A 22,895-nucleotide genomic window follows, 5' to 3' on the forward strand; every position below is an offset into this window, starting at 1 on the left:
GAGAAATAGCATCGTCACCTTGCACAAAGTGGCAGAGTCTCACGAATCACTGCAACCGCGGCACCCTACGCGCAGGCCTTCTATGGTTACGTTTATGATGTCGTGGCAAGAGAAATGAGGCCCAAAGTTTTTCAACGAGCATGCAGTTCCTGCCTCCGGAGCTGCGGAACTGCGGAGAAAAAGAACTAATGAACCGTAAGACATGTGCTACTATGTTTTGGTGTTATCCTACGCCCTCTTTCTTTGTTGTTAATGAATTCCGCAAGAGTCTCCCATTAATTGCTATCACCAATTCTTTATTCCTCCATTTAACGTGTCCTCCCATGTCGATCATCAGTAGAAGGCAGAGGTTCCACCATGCCGCATCGACACTCATCTGTATTTGTTGATTCCTCGCTACTACAGCGAGTATATATACCACCTCCCTCCCTCCATCGCCGCCGTAGCTAATGCTGACATTTTCAAGAAGTGCGCCTACGATTGTGCAGGTCCCTCCACCCCGTAATGCCCTCGGGCACTAAGAGTACGTTACTTAATTCATTCATCAAACTTGGGAATAGCCGCCTGTCTTTTTATGCTGAAAATTTCGTCTTGAAGGAGGTCGATAAGATGTTCTCAACTTGACAGCGCCTGCCACATGCATTCCTCCCCATTTTTATATGTACACCTGATAATATCTTCCTCCTTGTCTGGATAGGCGGTGACTACTTGACCTAGGAAATGTATTTCGTTAAATCTTCCAATAACTCCTTACCAACCGTTAACGTTTTCTCCGGTCCTAGGCGATTTAACGTTACTTTCGCTTTCGTTATACGAATATGAAAAGCCTGCTGCTTGCTGTGCTGCTTAGGTACTCAGGTATCAACCGCGATTTATTTCGAGAATGACTTCGCACGATAAAGTAATTACCAAACCGAAGGTTTGCTGATGACATTGTTCTCCTAAGTCCTTCCCAGTGAGCACACCCAGGATTACTCACCTCCTGAGACGAGCCGGCGATGACAAGGCAGCGGTGATACACAAGAACAATGAATAAGAACCAACGTGAAGTTACCGGCAATGTGCGGGAACCACTGCGCAAAAACTTCTGAACTCTCACTACTCTTCTTTGTCGTCGTCGTTGGTGATGGTGGTCTCGTACAAATGGCGCATACCCACAAGGGGGATTGTCCACGACCGGCTGGTGACCACCAGTTTTGTAGACTGAATGCGGCAAAAATGAGGTGATATCCGAAATTTAGCAACTCATTTTCCTTGACAGAGATGGTTGAGGGTGGTAATGGGGCCTAATAAGCTTAAAGTTGTGAGAGGTAAAGAACAAAAGAAAAGAAAGACAGATATAGGAATAGCAAAAGGGAGATGACCGAAATAAATTGATAAAAGAGGTATAACGAAAGATCATGTCGCTGTTGTAGTTACATCCCTGCATTCTCGCCTTTGTCTCTCCTAGTGCTGCGATGCCGGGTTATATTTCACCAACACGCCCGAGTCGCTGCCTTGGCATTTTGCAACACCATCAGGGCACGTGCTATAGTACCGCTAAGGTATCCTCACTGAACTACGGCGCTCACGGCAGTAGAAAAACTTGCTTTGACTTCCCAAGCGACGCTGTAGAGAAGGGTGAGCGGCACACTGAGCGCTGAGCAGGAAGGATTGTCCGGTCATGCTCTCGGGCAGAGATCTCCGTCACTGAAAGCTGCAGTGCAAATAAGCGCTGTTGAAACATACTCAACTGAAGAGGAGCATAACAGAAATGTAACAGAAACAAAGCTGGCATTCTGCGCGCAATGATACCGCAGAAACAAATATTAGAGCGAAAGCTCTACTCTTCTCACTACAACTCCCAAGGTCAAGTTCGGTGCGCGTTTGACCTTGAGCCGACGGATCGGGAATGTGGCAAGTGACGTCATGCCTCGTGACTCGCTGTGTGGAGGCTCCGCAGCTGCGCTCGCTGGGAGCCTCGCCGCTGCTGTGCCACGTGACTAGCGGGGGTATAACAGCTGCTTCGCTGGCGCTCGGTCGCTCAGTCTCGCGATGGCTGAGGTGCGCCTCGCCAAACCATGCGTAACCATGCTTAACAGTGCTTTCGCCCGTATCACTAGCCTTAATAAGCGCTAAACCTATGCCAGTTTTTTGCCTTAGCTTAAGAAAGACACGAACACATTGCTAGGGGCTTAGAACAATGACTGAAGAAACATTAGCCTACCGTCTTGTACTTGGGGTTCAATGGCGACATCGCTTCCGCGTTGAGAAGCTCACCTATAGTAAGCAGGACTTTAATGGAATGATGAATGGCGGAAGCACATGACAGTGCTACAGCTGGTGAGGAACGTACGAAAATGGTGATTATCTGTCATTTGCTAAGTGCGTTAAATAAGTTCCACGTTATCTGGCTTCAATTGAATGACAATGCAAGATTTCCAGCTAGGATGTTTTGTGTGTCGGCGGCACTAGTGTCGACGCGCCCTATCCAAAGGAACGCAGTAAAATTAAAACCTGGTGTGATGACCCCCCATAATGCGCAGGTCCACACGGGACGGAGAGGCAAAGAGACACCGTATGGCTCAGTTTAAACAAACAGATATATTCAATAATTATACATGATTATGATTATACATCAGAGGCTGGGGTGTCCGAGCTTACGTGCCGACGACTTCATGGGGACGATGGAGGGGCTCCGGAGTTGAGCTCGAACGGTTGCTGGCAGAAGCTGCACGCCGTCGGGCTTCGGCGCTGAAGGCCCCCTTGGCGAACGATGTCGTCCTGAGCGTTCTTTCTTCCGTACTCCTTGTCGATTTTTTATCTCCTTCTTATTCCCCACATTCCCTAGGTTGAGGACGCCCACGCCGGAGTGGGAGGGGCCTAGGGCTTTCACTTGGGCGCACAAACACCACTGCACTTATGGTCTCGCCCCCGTCACGTGTTGAGTCCGAGGGAAAGAAGGTTGTCGTCGAGGTAGCGTCGGCTGTGGTAGACGGTCCCTGGCCCGCTGACGGTTCCCGCGGGTCACCGACCTCCGTTCTCCATAAAATGACACTCGCCACTCAAGGCCGGAACGCGAGGTCACTAAAAGGCCGGGAAAGTGGTCCCTTGTCCTGGGATGTGCTCGGGAGGGTTGGTGATGATGCCCGCCGTCTTGTCACGGGGCCAGGCCCGCCGAAACGAGGCCCTTTGTCCCCGGCACGGTCACGGCAATTGGGGAAGATAACGCCCGTCTCCCCGCGGCGGCGGCGGCGGCGTTCGACACGTGCCGACACTATGGAAAGGGGGTCCGGTTGTGCTTAAACCCCTTCGTTTTGGTCGTTCACTCTCAACGAGTATGGCTCGGTAATTGGACGCAGCTGTCACCTGTGTCTTCTCCGTGCGGTCCATGGCGGCAGGCCCGAAAGCAATCCCACTCAAGTTGCTTGCAGCCATATACAGTAGAAACATGTGTGCTGGCTGCTTCCAAAACGAGACCGGCTGTCGCCGATCTCCTCTCTTCCAGCTGAATCGCTTTCCCTTGAGTGCTTTTGCCGCCACTGGGGGCTCCGTCTACGCCGCGCCGTCGAACGCGGACCCTCGTAGCACACACAAGGAACGTCACACTGGGCTAGTATATCAACTAGCCCGGGTAAAAAGCAGAGTTCGTTCGTTGGTGATGGGTGTCTGGAGTTTCTAAACGCAATCGTGTTAGCTCTGCAAAAACTCGTCGCTGATGTATGCAAGCCGCACTCAATGCAACTTACCCGCTCACTTACGCCAAATACACCCGGTAATAAAGATCCGCTACAAAGGAAAAGCATGCATCTATGAGACGCAGCTAAAGTTATAGCGTTCAGGTGCCCTGCCCTGCCCTGCATGCCTTGCCTGTTGTGAGCATGAGGAGCCTACCCACCGTGTCAGGCGACAGCTCAATTAATCGCGAGAGGCTGCACGCGAAAAGCACCCGCCATAGAAGGGCAGTGGCGCATCGCTTTACCGCTGCACCACTGCGCCAGAAGTGATAGGGGTACTCCCAGGGATCTTTGAATGCAGAGAATGAACAATGCAGCATATATGGACATTAACCCATTATCGTTATCCGAACAGCAGCCATCCATGAACACTGGATCTGAACACCGGAACCGAAGGTAAAGCCGAACTGCTAGTGCACCTAATTCGCATTTGACATAACTACGCAAATCGACCATCATTTTTTACCCACATTCCTTAACCACGCTGGTATGAATCCATGGCTTGTAGGACTGAAATTCGAGCTGAGCTCTGTACATGTGGTCCGCATTTTCCAATTACTATAGAGGGCCATACATGTATGCGTCGCCGTGAAGTTCAAGGCTGCTAACTGGGAGGTCACCTAATAGTTGTTCTCACACTAGCTGGATATTGAAACATTATTTCGAGTTTGTGACAAAACATTTCAGCAACACTCTCACAGAAGGTGATCCGAGCTTGAGCATCAGCTCATATTATTGCATGTGATAAAGAGGCATGGTTCCGGTTGTGGGTACCAGTGAAAGGCGTGCATTTTTGAGGAAGAATTTCAGCAATTTTTTTTAGTGTTTTGAATGCAAATACAGGCAAATCATAAGATGCTTTACGATATGAACAAGTGCAGCACGCTACCAGCGCGGGCCATCTTCTCCACCAAATGCGACCGCATCGTATTGACGAACAGCTTTGCGGCCGGGTTCACCTGGAAAGGCCTTCAGGAAGCGGCTTCGCGAAACTCCGGCGGCTGTATCTCTTTTATGTTTGCAGTTTCACTTAGCATTATTAATGCGAAAGCATTACATGGCTCACGAGACAAAAAGCCCGCAGAATCAGTCACCGGAAGGGGTCTTCAGACCGTGGCACTGGAAGTCAAGTGAGGTCAAAGTCGTGAAGTAAGTGTAGTAAAGGTTATAAAATTGATCCCGATGTAGTATGTCGTAATCGCAGTTAATAAAGACCGAATATAACGAGTGTTGTAGTGTGTCGTAACTAGAAACCGGATGTAACAAAAACACCGGATATAACGAAGTATCGAAGTGTGTTGTAACTAGAAAGCGAATATTACGAACTGTAACGTGATATAGGATGACTTGTAATACCGCATATAACGAATTGTTGCCGTATGTCGCAACTAAAAACCGGTTACAACGAACGTTCCGATATGACGAAGTATCGAAGTTTTTGTTACTAGAAGCCGGATATAACGAAGTGTCGCAGTATGCCGCAACTAGAAACCGGATACACGAACATGCCGAATGTAACAGTGTCACGTGAAATAGGATGACTTATAATACTGCATATAACGAAGTACCGTAGCATGTCGTAAGTAGAAACCGGATAAAACGAAGTGTCGAAGTATGCTGTAACTAGAAAGCGAATATTACGAACTGTAACGTTACACAGGATGACTTGTAATACCGAATACAATGAAGTGTTGCCGTATGTCGCAACTAGAAACCGGATAAAACAAAGTATCGAAGTTTTTAGTAACTATAAACCGGATATCACGAAGTATCGCAGTATGTCGCAACTAGAAACCGGATATAACGAACTTGCCGGACGTAGAAGTGTCGCGTGGCATACGATGACTTGAAAAAGTTGGCGTCATCAAATACTAACGTGACATAGGATGATAATCAAAAAAGAAGAAAGTAGAAGAAAGACGAGAAGAATGACAGAGCAGAAGAAATTAAAGAGTAGAAGAAAGAGAAACGCATAGTTGTAAAAAAGAAGCGCCTAGTCGTACAAAGGATTCACCTGGTTAACGCACCAGCAGCAACAAACGCTAATGCTTTCGCATTTCTCCAATGCAGCAGACTGCAGTGGTCTCCCAGTTTTTGGAACAGCGGAGAGATACGGATGAGAAAAGACACGTACAAGCAGGCCAATCACTTCATACTGAATCTTATTGATGCATTCCCGCAGCGTATAAAATGACGCAAACAACCTTAAATGAGAAAAACACGGCAACGAGAACACACAGGCGCTATAAGCCGCTCCTGCTAGGGCTAAAATACTGGTATGGAGTATTGTGAAATGCATAAAATACAAAGGGCCCTGCACGCGGCAACAATGGCGCGTGCAATGGCGGGGCGCTTTTTTTTCTTTTCTTGTCCCTAATCTAAAAAAAACTGATGGTCTGTCATTTTTATTAGCGAATAAAAACTAGTTTACGAGCTGGTTACTGTTGTTTAATAGTTTGTAATAGAATTGAAAAAATTCTCTTCGCTTACTTTCCGTATGCATATCATCTTTTGTTCTATCTTCTCAACGTTTAGTGCATACAAGGCCCTTGTGAATTCAATGGCCGTTCACTAACCTCTATTGAATCGGTCCCGATCGAGTTCAATGGTCACTGAAAACAATCGTATGGCACCGGCTGACCTCCACCGGGTTAGAGTTCCATCCACTCAACGGGCACTCAGGCTGCCCGTGTGCCGGGAGTATAACATGGCAATGTCACGACCATGTCAAAGTTTGCGCAATGTGCGCTGAAAGAACTGCGAGAAAAGAAGCGGCATGCCGGTTCCCTTTCCCAAGCACTGTGGCAGCTTTCCATCGCGCCCGATGGGGCAAAGCATCACCCGAAGGCGGTTGTGGGAAAATGTCCAGAATTTCACTCCATGACGTCACGCGTTCACAACTGCGTGAGACGCCTCAGCCAGCGTTGCACCATGTCGTCGCCTTCAGTCGGGCCCTAATGAGACGAACTGGTGGGAAACCGTGCGTTCGCCGACACTAGTACTCGTGCGACAAAAGTACCCGAAGCAGTCCTCCGCAGAACAACGTGCTGGGGAGAAGGGGACAGAGTTATACTACGTGCAGACTAGCTTATGTCGCGTATAATATTTGGTAACATCTGTAATTAGTTTAGTTCATGGGGGTTTAACGTCCCAAAGCGACTCGGGCTATGAGGGACGCCGTAGTGGAGGGCTCCGGAAATTTCGACCACCTGGAGTTCTGTAACCTGCACTGACATCGCACAGTACACGGGCCTCTATAATTTCGCCTTCATCGAAATTCGACCGCAGCGGCCGGTATCAAACTCGCGTCCTTCGGGCCAACAGGCGAGTGCAATAACCACTGAGGCACCGCGCCGGCAAACCGTTGATGGATAGCCCGCACATCATCAGCTCACTAGTGCGGCCCTTCCATGAAGGTGTTGCCGCGTTCCTTTTTTAGTGCGCTGTCAGTAAGGCCCCCGCTCATATTATGTGGCACGATATTAAAGAGCAATAATGAACGAAGAAATCAGAGCTTCCCAGTTAGTGTGTGTAGTGCCGGAAAGGGCTCAGCTGGTCTGAGCGCCTTCTCATGTTCGTGTGCGGATTCATTAACCTTCGCTGCGGATTGAGTCGGGTGCTTTCTCCTTCGGCGTCAAGCTCGTGTGATGATGATGGCGGCCCTCGGTTTATTCTGCCTGCGCCCGCTCAAGACAATGCGTGATATACGTGCCCGCACTTTTTCCCCCATAACTCTCCCTCCTTTTCTGCCATTTCGGCCCCTTCTTGACCGCGCAGTTCATTTCTACCCCCAGAGGGAGACAGCATACTCAGCTTTACTAGTCCTCATCGCCTATGCCCCTTGCACCACCCTCGCATCCCTGTGGAACGGCTGCTCATCTTCCGCGAAACACGAGCACGACTGGTTTGTTGCAATTTCCAACCAGTGACTTTCCAGTGCTCACTCTTATTCAGTTTATTGTGACTGCGACAGACGACGGAAGCGTACGGGAAAGGCATATGCATTATTATGCGCCGTCGGGAGCTAAATGGCTGATAAAGTGGAGGGATGTGACGTCACCAGATCAGAGCATTTTCATTGGTTGGAAGAAGTGACGTCACCAGCCCGGAAGCGATGTCACTTTCAGTAAAGGTTTGGTTTATGATTTATGGCGGTTTAACGTCCCAAAGCGACTCAGGCTATGAGGGACGCCGTAGTGAAGGGCTCCGGAAATTTCGACCACCTGGGGTTCTTTAACGACATCGCAGAGCACACGGGCCTCTAGAATTTCGCCTCCTTCGAAATTCAACCGCCGCGGCCGGGATCGAACCCGCCTCTTTAGGGTCAGCAGCCGAGCGCCGTAACCACTGAGCCACCGCGGCGGGCTACTTTCTTTCAGTCAAGGTATCAACAGTTTCTAATGCTATCGTACCGCCAATACATAACGTAATTAGGTGCCCTTGTGAGTTTTCCTGACTCCTGAAGTATCCACAGCACGGCACCCAATTTCAATCTCTAAAACCGGCCGAGTCACCGTAGCGAAAGCGCTCCGTTGCACAGAGGAGAAGCTGTCTTCCATAGTTTTCAAAGGTGTCCATAAAAAAGCTAAAAGCTTCAAACTGGTCACCATCCCTGATGAGCGCTATACTGCCAGGTCAGAAAATTGAGTAACGGTCTACATGTCCAACTCCTTCGTGAGTCGTGAGCAAAATCAAGCACAATCAGAGCCGACAGCGTGGGGACTCGAACAGCGTTTTTTATGGCCCCGAACCTACCTGCGTGTGCGTGCGTCACTAAGCGTTGTCGTTCGTGGCATATCGGCTGACACCCTTCGGACCTGGGCTACGACAGCGAGTTCCGACGTTGCCTATTCGCCAGTAAACAGCACATGAGGGCAACCGTTCATTAGCCCCACGTTACATAAAACTTCTTCCTTTATACGCCCGAGACTTGAGTCTGCATGTGCCTCTCTTCTATGCTGACCTCATCACCACGCTCGAATCTGCCCAAAATCATTTATTTCGACAACTCTATCACGCTAGCGTTTCTGCACTAAAATCTCAGCTCCACCTCCCCACGCTAGCCTGCCGTCGCAAAATCGCTCGTCTTATCTTGCGTGATACATTTTATCGCACATTTAACCAGTATGCATCCCGTATCACACACCCTCACTGGATATCTCGTAACTCCCACCCTAATGCTGTCTACCCCGAGCAATCTCGCACTGTGACATATCAGTAGTCTTTTTTTCCTTAGAATCAGAATCAGAATCAGAACGTTTATTCACGCAGAAATTGATGCACAAAATGCTGTGTAGTCATCTGGATCCTTAGCCGCTATGGCTAGTGATGGATCCATTACAAACATTGTCAGAGTTAAACAATCACTATATGGAGCATTGCTATGAGCAACAACACGTGTTTAGCTTGGTGCATCAGATTGCTTGTTAAGGTAGTGGCGTTTTAGTTTAGAAACAAAGTTGGACGTGTATTTCATGTAACACGGCACGGTATTCCATATTTTAGCCCCGATAAAAGAAATTGAGCGCCCCCCGTATATGTTGTGAGCTATGGGTAAATTAAAATTATTGTGCTGTGCCTGCCTAGTGTCACGTTTGGGAGAGATGAATATGGAAGAAGGATGTGGGGAGTTCGTGCTAATTATCTGGCGGACTAAAATGGCCGTTTTGTACTCACGTACATTGGTGAAGGGCATTATGTTTAATTCATCAAAAAGAGGTTTGGATGGTATTGCTCTCGGTGCATATGATATTATTCTGACAGCCCTTTTCTGGAGAGTGCTAACTTTTGCTAAGTAAGATGCGAAGGTGAAACCCCAGGATTCAATGCAGTATATTAAATGGTTATGGAAAACGCTGAAATATATCATTCGTAGTGTGTTCTTGTCAAAATGTTTTTGTGCTTTAATTAGTGCATAGCACCCAGAGGTTAACTTTTTGCATAAGTTTTCTATATGAGGTGCCCAGTGTAGATTCTCATCAAGAGTTACTCCTAAATATTTGTAGCTTTGAACCCGTTCAATTGGTAATCCATCGAGATGCAGACTACATTCTACGGGGGTAGATTTACGACGGGAGGTGAAAGCAATGAACTTTGTTTTTTTAACATTTAGCGCTACTTTGTTAGTGCTAAACCAATTTGCTGCTTTTTGGAGGCTATCATTTGCAAGTGATTCAGCCTTTTCTGCCGACTGATGAGGTATTAGTAGAGCTGTGTCATCTGCGTACATGATTGCTTGTCCACGCTCAATGAAACGAGGAAAATCATTTATAAAGAGGGAAAAAAAGCAGGGGGCCAAGTACTGACCCTTGCGGAACTCCTGTCCTAACTTCCCCCATTGAAGATCTTTGATCTGAGATTTGCACGAATTGCATGCGGTTAGTTAGGTAGCTACGGAAAAAATTGCTGGCTGGTCCTCGAAATCCATAACTTTCAAGTTTCTGTAACAAAATGTCATGTTTAACGTGTCGAATGCTTTTCTAATGTCAAGGAATATGCCTATAATAATCTTGTTTGAATTTAAAGCCCGGTTAATTATTTCTGTTGCTGAGTGTACTGCTGTGCCTGTAGAATGACCTCTGCGGAAACCATGCTGTTCTCTGGCTAAGATGCCATATTTTTCAACAAAATCCTGTATTCTCTTAGCTATTAGTTTTTCGAAGAGCGTATTAATGCAACTCAGTATGGTGATTGGGCGGTAATTTTCTACATCATTGGGATTGTCGTTTTTGTAGATCGGTACAACTCTCCCAATCTTGAGCGTTTCAGGATAGATACCCGATAAAAAAGCCTGATTAAGTATTTTTTCCAGTGGAAGGCACAAAATATGAATGTTGTCCTTAATGATGTTCACTGATATTTCGTCATGACCCATAGCTTTATTAAGCGACATCTGGCGGACGACAGCAACAATTTCGGCAGCTGTTATCTCTGTGTAAGCAAAAGTATTAGAGCACGGAGTTGGCAAAACAGTACAAGCGTTGATTTGCGAGGTGGCAGCTATACTATTACCTATGTTAAGAAAAAAATGGTTGAACGTTGAAGCAAGGCATGCTAGGTCAGAGTTGAAGAACAGCCAACGACTGGAATGGCCTTACATCCGAAGTGGCGACCAGCGTCAATCCCGTTCACTTTAAATCTGCCATCGAAGATCATCTATATCCGAAATAATACCATTCTGTCAGCTCACCTCTCATGAAACGTCCCTTGTGGACATTTGAAGAGTAATAAATAAATAAATACACTGCAGGACAAAGCGGCGAATGTTTTTTCGGAACACTGTATGAAAAGAAAATGGGTAAACATAACTCTTACGGCATATAGTGCCCGATAGCAGCGCCAGCTGTTAGCGTGTCCGCACGTTTGTGGACGGGCCTATGCAACACGCCTTAGCTGCGGAAAATTTTTCGGCATGTTCCGAATCCGCGTGGTGTAAACGTTGGCGCTCTCGATCACTTGCGCGACGCAAAGCACCGCGGCAACCGCACTCTTTATAGCCAGCCGTGACGTCAATATTACGTGTTGGCGCCACAAGAGCGCCAGCTTCCTTTGGTACTACCGCAGCGCGCTCATAGCGGCCGCTCCATTAACATCACATCGGGGCAGGGGTCTACGCGATGCCCGAGAGCCTGTACCAAAACCTCTCGCTCTAAAACAAGTTTACCTCTTTCTCGCGCACTGATTCTCTCAAGGCGAATAAGTGTGAAGGGCATTACGAAAGTTTGGGGCAGCGTAGAACAGAAGAAGCGCGAAACCTTCTAAATGTTGTATTTCCTCAAAATACTCGCCCCGACATTCTACGAACTTTCCAGTTCTAATAGACTATCTTTCAAAACGCCTCATTCATCTTGCTCAGGTTCTCTTCGGCGTGGGCAGGTTCTTAAGGAGCTCAGCACGTCTTACCAAGCTACGAGTTTACACTCCTTGAACTAATAAATAATTGATATGAGCCGGTCAGGACTGCACTAAGGCAGGATGCTTAAACAAAACCGCTGTGCACTTCAGGAATTGAATGGAGGCGCTGCCTGTAGGCGAGGAGGCACTTTCATTGTGCAAAACGATCCACCGCACTTTTGTTCCTGACTGCCTTTTTTTGCAGTTCGACGAAAGTTTCTTGTTGGCATGCTAACTTTGCGCCGGGGAAACAGCAATGCTAAGCGCCTATACAAATGAACAGTTATATACGCATGAACGTGCCCTTTTGCCAAACACCATCGCTCCTATTTCCTAGTCGACGCTTGAGGGCAGCTTCACTTTTGATGGTGGATCCTCATCAGTAAGATTTCTGAACGCCGACGGATGCCTACCCTCCCGAGAAGACTTGCCATTGCAGATCTCACTTTTTCCAACGATGCCAGAAGAACATTCGGAGTTGTCTCCGGGAAATCTGAGCAAAATTCCTTCGAAACCATTCTACACAGATGAGCATTTGCTCTTTTGTCAAAGCGTGAAGCACTCAGGAATGTTGCATCCTGAACATTCCTGACTCTACCGACGTCGTGACTTGCAGGTGTGCTTCAGCGTCCTTAAATCCCGTACGGCGATGTTTAATTCATCCAGTGAAGAAAACATCGCCGCTCGTTCCTCTCTTTTTATTTGTTCTAATTTTCACTTATTCTAGATTCTTAAAAGCATAGAAAAAAAACGTCGCGCGGGAGAAAAGAACGACCCCGAAAGGCAGCTGAAAACGCTGAAGACTTTTGAGCTTGTTTAAACTACCGTCAAGATCATACAAAATTACCACGCGAAAGTGTTCCTTTGCAGCTCCATCACAAACAGCGGCTCAACGTATGCCAAGCAGAACGCCACAAGTACGGCCCTTTCAGCAGCAGCGATATGTAGGTCAAGTTTAGAATTATTTGCCACCGTAAATCTGAAAGGTGCTCGCTCTTAACGGTGTTTATCGCAAGTGGAGAAGTCAGTCGTAACACACTGTGTCTGAAAACATTCGTAGCACCCCTCGCAGCAGATATAGCTATGCAAAACTAGCCACTCCCACTTCCTCCCTGACCACGGCCAGGGCTCTGAGGTGCCCTTATTACATGTCCACAGAAGGCGCATTGAAGAAAGCTCCGGTTCCCGTGAACTTGCAAGGTAAATACGGCCCAACAGGTCTTCCTGTAGCATTGTCAGTCGACGTGGCATCTACGTTTAAAAAAAAAAAGAGGAAAGCTTCCGGTCAAGACATAGTGAGAGAACAACTTCTATTGAAGAAAAGAAAGCGACAAAGATGTCCTCTGTAGGAGGACCTCATAGTCCAGCAGCCCTCTGGAGGCAGCCTCGGTCCTCATCAGAACTTTCATCCCACATCCTCAGCTTCCGGTCAAAACAAAACGCCCTTGTGCTCTGCGACGTCGGTGCAGGTGACAGAACCCCAGGTGGTCGAAATTAATCGGCAGCCCTCCACTACGGCGCCCACTATACCCGACGTGCCGCTCTGCGACGTTAAGTCTGCCGCACCGCACCAACATACCCTACCACTACAGAATTTTTGCCCGAGTAGCCTAAAGTCATGAAGTGATCAAGCCACTCCAGGCAGTCTAAGTGGCTTCAAGGCGCTTATTTCTGGCCCTCCATCCAGGAAGAGCACGGCTCAGTGCCGACCAGCCACGTTGGGCGCCTTTCATCAAAGATATAAAAACACAAGAGCCGCCTGGCCCGCTTGCACCATCGTCCACGCCTCAAAGCGCCCCCACCGCGGTCTCGTTCATCCCGAGGCGCTGACACAATGTGTGCGCTGCTCAGCGGCCAATTCGCCGGGCGAAAGACAACAGTCGCGAGAACAAACGTCCCCACTCTCATCTTGAACGATTGCCCCCGGCGGAGGCGCCGGGCTGGCTAGCTAGCACACAGGGCTCCGAGAGCAGGTTGCCCTCACACACTTGCTGCCGCGCCTCCCGCGGCGGCTATTTAAAGCCCCAGAGCGCACACCTCGCCGGTGCGGCGCTGGGAAGAAAGCGGAGCCCTGTTTCGCGGCCCCAGCGTGCCGCGCGTTCCGCAAGCATGAAACAGCCGCTGGCCGAGTGACCCGGAGCTCGTTCGGGTGCACCGCGCGGGAGAGACCGTGACTCATGCGCTGGCGCGCAACCCTGCCTCCGGGCGGCTGCGATGCGGCGGCGGCGGCGGAGATTTTGATCCACTAATAACGCGGTAGTGGCACAGGTCGGTGTTTGTCGGAAAATCAAGTGTCGGCGTCGTCGTGACTGGAAAATCATGATTGATCGAGAAGGTAGTAACGTAGAAAAGTAGTTTCGCTGGAAGGAAAACAGTGATGGCCGATTTGAAAATGAAAATTAGAAATTGGTTTTCGGGGAAAGGAAATGGCGCAGTATCTGTCTCACATCTCGGCGGACAACTGAGCCGCGCCGTAAAGGAAGGGATAAAGGAGGGAGCGAAAGAAGAAAAGAAGAAAGAGGTGCCGTATTACAGGGCTCTCGAATAACTTCGACCACCTGGGGATCTTTAACGTGCACCGACATCGCACAGCACACGGGCGCCTCCAGCGAAACGCGACCGCCGCGGGCTGCGGTCGGGTGCCAACCACTGAGCCACCGCTGCACGAATGAGGGTGCTAGCCCTGTATGGCCACTGTATTGCATTGTTTATCGTGGTTACGATTTGTTATTCGTGATATTGCTACGTGATTAAAGTGGTATGTCAAGTGTATTTTGTGTGTTGTGTGTGCTTGCATGGCATGGATGAAGAAGAGTAGATACACCACACAATGTTCTTTTAGTTATTCCGTGCATGCATATTAGTCACGGTTCCCATTCTGCCGAGAATCCGGCGTTGTCGTCGTCATGGTCGGCGGCGGCGTCGTGAGCGGAAAAGGAAACGGTGAACACTTGATGCTTTTCAGAAAAGGGCTTCACCTTACAGTGGAAAGCAGCGGGGCTGATTTATCCAAGGCGTTGGGGTTTAAGGACAGTGAAGGGAAAGTAGATTTTAAGCGGGTAGAAGTAACCAAGAGAAGGTTATCTGATTGGTGGCTAAAATCAAGACAAGAGTAAAATTTTCATAAGTCGTGGCTAGGTGGCTTTAGCCGTCCCCCGATTTAAAGGCTTCAGCCTTATCCATCCATCCATCCACTTGACCAACCTGCCACGTAGGTCGCGTGACCTTGTAACATCATCACAACTGTCCACGGTGGCAGGTGGCAAACGACTGCCAGGACCTGATGGACCAAACGGCTTTTTTCCGTGGATGTAGGCATGAGTGCTTTGGAGAGGCCTCTGCAGTTCCACTGGAGCAGATCAGAAAAATTGGCTGTGGTTCAGCTCTGGTTAACCCTAGTTGAATTGTGAAAGCTTCGTCTCCTCGGCACGTCGGCTACGCAGCGTCTCATTCCGACGCTCTCGATCGAACTCAAACCTCTCTCTTCCGCAGTTGACGAGTCACTCCGGGACGTGGCACTTCTTCTAGCCGCATCTTCGTTACGACGCTTCTCGAGTCGTGCGGCGCGTTCTTCTGGCGTCTCTTGAGCGCGTTCTCTCTTCCTCGCTCGGTTCTGTCGTTGCGTCTCTTGAGCGCGGTCTCTTCCTCGCTTCGTTCTGTCGTTGTTGCGTCTCTTCCGCGCTCTCCATAACGACTACAACACACTAAGGCGAAGCGCATATATATATATATATATATATATATATATATATATATATATATATATATATATATATATATATATATATATATATATATATATATATATATATATATATTATATATATCACCGCGAGGCGGACACCTCCTCTCCCTCTACCCCAGCGGAGCACATCTGGTGGAGCGAGTGGCGATGGCAGCGGCGTCGACGGTGGCGCCATCTGATGGAGCGCAGTCGACATACGGCATACGGCTGAAGTGCGCGACGAGCCGAAATGGCTCGCTGGCTGGCGTAGTAAAGCTTTCGCTTTAAAATATGCTGAAGCGGAATAGAATCGCTCGCTGTCCTTTGGGTCAGGAGCCGGGCATGCTACCTCTACACACCTCAGGAACGTCCGTTGAATGGTATAGATGGAGGCCTTGTACGGGCACCACACACTGCACAGCAGGCGAAATAGATTACAGGAGCACTTAGTTAATCAGGCTCACTAATTATCGTCACCAATTAATAAGGACAACAGGTGTGTAAGAAGCAGTATCGGATGGCAACAAGCGTGTCGATGTCTGCGCAAGGGTGCGTCAAGAGACCCTTTAACGCTATTGCGTCATACTCTTAAGGTGAGCTTAAGTGTCACCCCAAGTTTTGGTGACATTCATCTGTGCAGTTGCAATGCATGTGGGCATATGAAAATGCAGCCTTTCTATTACAAATACTGATGATATGTACACCAGCTTTAGCATGGGCTGATATGGGGGCCTTATTGGCGGTCTCTGTATACAAGGCAGTCCGTTGGTATCAGTAAGCGCTCTGGTGGGTCGTGTCATAAGATTTGACATACTAAACGCGTGGCCTGGAATGGCAACGTGACGATAGCATCACCGTTTCCGAACAGCACGATTTCTGTGATTGTAGTTTTAGATTTAATGTGGTAGGACTTCATTTCGAACAATAAAGGTCAGTAACCTATGGCAGGCTTGCACAAATTAAAAAATAAATAAAACGGCTGGATGCTCCAAAAACAGTTTTCGTTTAGCAGATAATATATATTAAATGAAAAAGAAGAAGGGATCACTACTTCCAGAGAGCCACCGTTCTTAAGCGGATGGAACTCAACCGGGTTATTTAAAAAGATAAATAGTAATGAATTGTGAGAGTTTCCTTGTTATCTACTGCGTTTTCCAGCGTGTTCATGTCCCTTCCGATATTGCAGGGCTTCCAGTCTCTGCTGCTGTTGCTGACAGGAAGAAAGAAAAATAAAAGTGCACGGGCCTGCCTACTGACTCAAGCCGAGCCACGCTCGCTGCCGCGTGCTGAAAGTAGGAGACCTAAAGGATAGGAGAGCGAAGATAGAAAGTAAAGGCGCGCGCTAATATGGCCGAGCCGATCCCGGAGGCAGTGCAATACCGGGCCGACCCGTGCCAGAGTGCTTCAAACCGAGCACTCTGCCATATCCAACAATAAGTTTAATAGCTTGGGTCTAAGGACCCGCAGCAGATATTAAATCAAGTATCAGCTATCATGCTCCTGAATGAATGATATCAGTCCTGAGTACTCGTTCTTAATAAAACATTCTTCATTCTCATTGGGCATGCCCACGTGACGTGGGTGCGATGGGGCGTGGCGAGGTGCAGTCCCAACCTGTTTCCTTTCTTTTTTTTTTTTCTGGCGCGTCAGCGCTAATGAATTGAGCAAGGAGAAGGGTCATTTCGAATCGCCGACGTCATCGGTGTTAATGAAGCTAGCCTAAAAACTTTTGCGATGCTGTGACGAGTGATTGAATACCGATCGTTCATGTACTTTTTCTAACCTCCGGAAATATCACTTCCTGTTCCTTTTAAGGGGCTTTACGCTGTAAGAATGGCTGCACTTTTCAAGGCCTATACGATTTCTAGAATGTCAGGCTTCCCTCAAACACCACAGATTCCACACGATACGTCAGCTTACTCGCAGTAAGCTGTCGCCCTAATCAGCTGCGAGCAGAATTTTTTTTATTATATGCAAATCATGGGTCTACGCAGAGCTTTAAAATCTAACTCGAATGCTCACAAAAACAACCTCTACAGATTTGTTGCATTATTATGACGATCAAAATCATTTCAGGGCCCCTGTAGTACAACCTATATAATGCCGCCTGGAAGCATATAAGAAGTCCTGCTCGCATTATTGAGTTTAACTGTCATTGCCGCTTCATACCCACTGAGTATGACGAAGATCGTTTCTGGTACAATAAAGCGGTGACAGAATGTGGTGATGTTCCTCGCGACTTGTACGATGGCGACGACCGTCTCCTGCCGCCGTCGCGCAGTGGCGCTAAAGGGCATTTTGTGATGCAAATGCCATTAACACGTTTCAAAGGGGACGCTCTTATCTTCCATCCACCCATCCATCCATGGTACTGACACTAGTAGGAAGTGGTCGAGACCACGGTGATCGGATCGAGTCATATGCCACATCCTTTCTTGTCGTATATTACTCCTACCAGGCTTTACGCCTGACTGCCTCAATGCATGGCTCATGACACCGCCTCCTCTAGCGCATTCATGACGAAGAGAGCGTCGGCATATTCGCTGAAACCGCGCTACTGAAAAGCAAACTTCACCCGATAGTTGGATCGAAAGTTACATGCTCGCAAAGCCTTCTGCTATTGGCTAGTTTCGCGAGCTAGTTTCCAATCGCGCGGCCAGCGGAGCCCTGGACTGAGGGGAACCGACCATTGATCAAAAGTGGACGAGCTCGGCAGAGAAGACTCCTGGGGCTACAGCCAAGGCGCGAAGATCTCTGAATGCCCCAAAACCGCACAGTATAATAAAGTTTTCTCCTGCTCCTCCCATCGCAAGATGGCATTTCTCGGAATGTGTTGTCAATCATCGCCTCATGCGGTCCTCGAGCTGCATGCATGTATAATAGCTCTATGCTTAGCCAGGGATAGGAAACTCCCGTGGGCTTCGGTTTCAACTACTTCAGCGCACATGGTGACCGAAGGAAAACTGATGTTTAATAATAATAATAATTGGTTTTTGGTGGAAAGGAAATGGCGCAGTATCTGTCTCATATATCGTTGGACACCTGAACCGCGCCGTAAGGGAAGGGATAAAGGAGGGAGTGAAAGAAGAGAGGAACAAATAGGTCCGTAGTGGAGGGCTCCGGAATAATTTCGACCACCTGGGGATCTTTAACGTGCACTCACATCGCACAGCACACGGGCGCCTTAGCGTTTTTCCTCCATAAAAACGCAGCCGCCGCGGTCGGGTTCGAACCCGGGAACTCCGGATCAGTAGTCGAGCGCCCTAACCACTGAGCCACCGCGGCGGGGCCTGATGTTTCGAACAGTGTAATACCCGCATATGCGGGAATTCCTTAGGCACCTGGAAACGAAAGTTTTGTTTTTGTTCCTTTGAAAAATGATCCTACAAGAACTAAATATTCCAATACCTAGTTTTATTCATCCTTCAACTGCCAGGCGAACACGACACACTAGGGAAAGCAGGATGCAGCCAATCTGTGCCCGAACAAATTCGTTCGAATAAACTTTATTGAGGGGAAAGGGGAAGGGATTTATAGGGACGCTTGCTGTTGCTGAGATGCCGTGGAGACTTCTGGCTTGGCCGGCCCACTCGATGACCTCAAGTCAATTGACTTGTGTCTCCTGGTCCTCGTGGTCCTTAGCAGGACCATGTCTATCCGGACAGCCGCCATCTTGGGACGCGTTCCATTTCTCATGAAGCCGTTCAAGAGGACTGCGTCCGAATGTGGCCGGAGTATGCTTAGGCACCGTACGTCCTTCAAATTTGAGGCATTCCGTTACGCGGACTATAGTGGCTAATTAAGCAGTTTTCGTGGACGTGCGATTCCTAGCAGTGCATATATTCACGAATCGCGCGGAAGAGAATAGCGCGGTTGAGAGCTTTGTTACAGCAGCGGACGCTATACGCAGTAGGTCGTGGTATATAATCTGACGATGCCGGCTCTTATAGAGCCTTGATTTCTTTGATTAAACTCGTCGTGGTCTTAGGGTTCGTCGCCGGGTGTCATGACGGCTGGCGTAAAGGCATACAAATGTGTTTTTCTGTCATTTTATTAGCTACGCCAATTCTTTCGCGCAGATTCTTTTTTATCTCTACAGTCTGACAAGAAGAAACGCACCGAACGGTGCCGGCATGCTGTGCCGTGATTTTACTCTGTGCGGGATTAAACCTCGCCGCTGTCTAAGTTCCGCGCCGTCGCCGAGGGCCACGTACGGCAGACGGCAGGTTTAATGGCACGTATATGTAATATATATATATATATATATATATATATATATATATATATATATATATATATATATTAGCAGACAAGGCAAATGAAGTGAGGGGCTCGTTTCACAAACATATTAAGGAAGCCAAGTCACCGAAATCAAGGTGCATAGGGGATTGTTTTTTTTAATATCTAGTGCCAATCAATTAGTTTTTTTTAAAGAAAATGACTTATAAAGCAGCAGAAAAAACAACCATGCCGCCGGTGGGATCCGAACCGGTGCTCTTACCAACTTAGCTACGGCGACGGCTGTCCAATCTGCTGCTTTCGTGGGTATTTATGTTTTGCGTGTAAGCGAGCGAACCTTGAGAGTGTATATATATATATATATATATATATATATATATATATATATATATATATATATATATATATATATATATATATATATATATATATATATATATATATATTGGTGTGTATAGTAGTAGTATCACCTTTTGTGCGTATTAATTTTGTGTTTACAGTCTTTCGTATTTTTTTTACTTTTCCAGGACTATCCGGACTAGCACGTTCGAGGAACATGTACAGTTTAGCATCAATAATAAAAGAATAATAGCACATATCGTTAGCGTCATCTTCGGAGAGCGGGCCCATTGGGCAATTAAGCACTACGGTCTGTCACAAGTAGACTGACCGATAGGCGCTGCCACCAGTGGCGTAGCCAGAAATTTTGTTCGGGGGGCTCATGTTGCAGCCCGTCCTCCGCATAGAATTTGTGGAAGGATCAAACGCAACAATAATAACTGCGTTTCCATTGCCACTGTGTATCAGATAACGCTACGCACTGTCTATACAGGTGAAATATGTATTTTTTACAATAAAATGATGCATTCGTATGCGTTAAGAATCGTGGCAGACATGATTACAAGACATAAAACTGAGCAGGAGACAAGACACAGGAGACAATCAAACAGGACGAGCTCGTCCTGTTTGCTTCTCTTCCTGCTTGCTTCGTGGAATTTACATGTTGCTATTTCTAGGGTTTTCGTGGAAACCGCGCAAAGCTAATCACTCTGGAGCGGTTTCCACGAAAAGCTTAAATATTTCAAATTTGTAATTTTCTTTATGTTGTCAGTGCGGCATGCATGGTTTCAAAGCGACCAGCTTTGTTTAAGCACCGGCAGGAAAGACGTCACATTTTTCTACACATTGTTTGAAGACTCCTCGATTTTATTCTGGAAGGATTCTACCCCTGCCAACAACTCTCTTCTGGCCTCGTGAGCTACAGTTCAACTTGCCCCTCTTCCTTTCTTATTTCACCGCCTCCTTTATCCCTTCCCTTAAGGTGATATGGTAGGGTAAGCCCCCCTCCCCCCCCCCCCCCCCAAAAAAAAAAGATCTAATTTTCAATTTTGGCACAGAAAAATCGATTGCACTATGAGGAACAAACCTGCGGAAGTGCGTCCTCGAGCGCCCGCTAATAGCGGTTCAATTGTCGCGCTGAAATGTGCCGCGTGTCCTGGCGTTTGAAAATAGCGGGTGGAGTTCAGAGGCCGGTTGTTATCGTTGTCTTTCGAGGTATTCTTCGTTATGGTGCGGTTTTTTATTTGCTTGTGTGTGTGTGGCAAGTAAATAATGTGTGCTCAAAAGATGATATACTGTTGAAAATATTTACTTTTATAGCAGATGTGCCGCTAGTGCTGCTCTTGCAGTGTGTTTGGTCGTTGTTATTGGCTGCGTTCCAATACTCTAGACGTCTAACAAGACGTCTAGTGTGACGTCTAGGAAGCAGTCTACATGTCCATGTATTGGAACTTGTCTAGTGCTCACGCCGCCTCGCGGCATAATAATGTAACTAAAGCTTATGAACAGTTGTACTACTATTTTTCACAAACTGAGCAATAAAGATAATTAAAAACGTGTTTTCAACAAGTTTACACATTTCTTCTGGAATGAATTTGCGCGTAAACCGGACTGGTGGATGTGCCTATCGGTCAGTCTACTTGTAGCAGACGGGACCGCTCTCCGAATACGACGCTAAAGAGATATGCGATTATTCTTTTATTATTGATGCTCAACTGTACATGCTCCTCGAACGTGCTCGTCCAGACGGTCCTGTAAACATAAGAATACGAAAGACTGTAATTAATATGCGCGAAATACGATACGGCTAATATACACTACAACAGGAAAACACATACGTGACATTAAACCCGCTGTCTGCCCTACGTGGCACTCGGAGACAGCGAGAGACCTAAATACAGCAGCGATCTTTAATCCTGCAACGACTAAAATCAATTCGCAACATGCCGGTGTATTTGTTCTGAGAGTGTAGAGATAAAAAAGAATGCACGCGAAAGAGTTGATGCAACTAATACAGCAACAGAAGAACACATTTGTTAACCGTCACGCCAGCCGTCTTAACGCCCGTCGAGGAAACCAACGACAGCGGCGAGTATTCTCTAAAATCAAGTGCTAATTAAGATCCGGCATCGTCCGGATCACGTAAACAGACCTACAGCGTCCGCTGCTGTAGCAAAGCTCTCAACTGCACGATTTTCTCCTGCGTGATTCACTGCTAGGAATCGCACGTCCACGAAGATTAATTAGCCACTAGTTTGCGTACCAAATAACATTATGGAATGACTCACATTTTTCCTTTTTTATACTCCGTGTACAGTCCGACGCCCGCAAGAGCACGCCTCGCTCATCCGCGTATATCAGCTCCGCCATCTTTAGACAGCAAGTTAGCCTGCATCGATGTGGACTTCGGCGAAGCAGTCTTATGAGACTGCTTCGCCGAGAAATGGAACGCGTCCCAAGATGGCGGCTGTCCGGCTAGACGTCTAAGTAGCCGTCTACTTGGGAGTATTGGAACGCAGCCATTGTTCGGCCAGCCAAATGCCCACCCATAATGGCTTCTAGTTGGTCCCAGGCTATTACAGCGGCAGTTGAGAAAGCTGTGGCAAATGCAATGGATCGCATTATGGAAACCGTGTCCACGTGCATTTCGCAGGTCATAGCTGCTCAGATGACCAATCTTCTGCAGGCGTCCACCGCTCCGCTCGTGTCTTCTTTGGCTTCGGAAGCTACCCCTCCTTCTGTAGTAATCGATTCCGCTCCACAGGGCCAAAAACAATGTGAGCAACAAAAGACCTCTCAGGCCTCTCTTTCGAATAGCGTTATGGACGCATCCTCTATGGATTGTATGGATATGGAGTCTGATCTCCGCGCCCAGAAACGAAGTGGGTCTCCTCTGAATATTGCAGGTCCATCTTGCCCCCAGTCAAAGACAAAGAAAAGTAACCCAAGTCAAAACGCTAAGACCAAGATTCTAGAAAAGGCAG

The 22,895-nt window shown here is 47.7% G+C and overlaps 1 long non-coding RNA gene across 1 annotated transcript; it reads right to left on the bottom strand.

Annotated features, from left to right (window-relative positions):
• Positions 1–21,594: 21,594 nt before the first annotated feature.
• Positions 21,595–22,432, bottom strand: LOC144110192 (uncharacterized). Its single transcript, XR_013309764.1, has 2 exons — positions 22,200–22,432; positions 21,595–21,663 (listed from the first exon to the last, which is right to left on the bottom strand). It is a non-coding gene; the product is annotated as an uncharacterized LOC144110192 (long non-coding RNA).
• Positions 22,433–22,895: the final 463 nt, after the last annotated feature.

Source organism: Amblyomma americanum, chromosome 11 (genome assembly GCF_052857255.1).
Source record: "Amblyomma americanum isolate KBUSLIRL-KWMA chromosome 11, ASM5285725v1, whole genome shotgun sequence".
In the NCBI taxonomy this organism is placed as follows: Eukaryota; Metazoa; Arthropoda; class Arachnida; order Ixodida; family Ixodidae; genus Amblyomma; species Amblyomma americanum.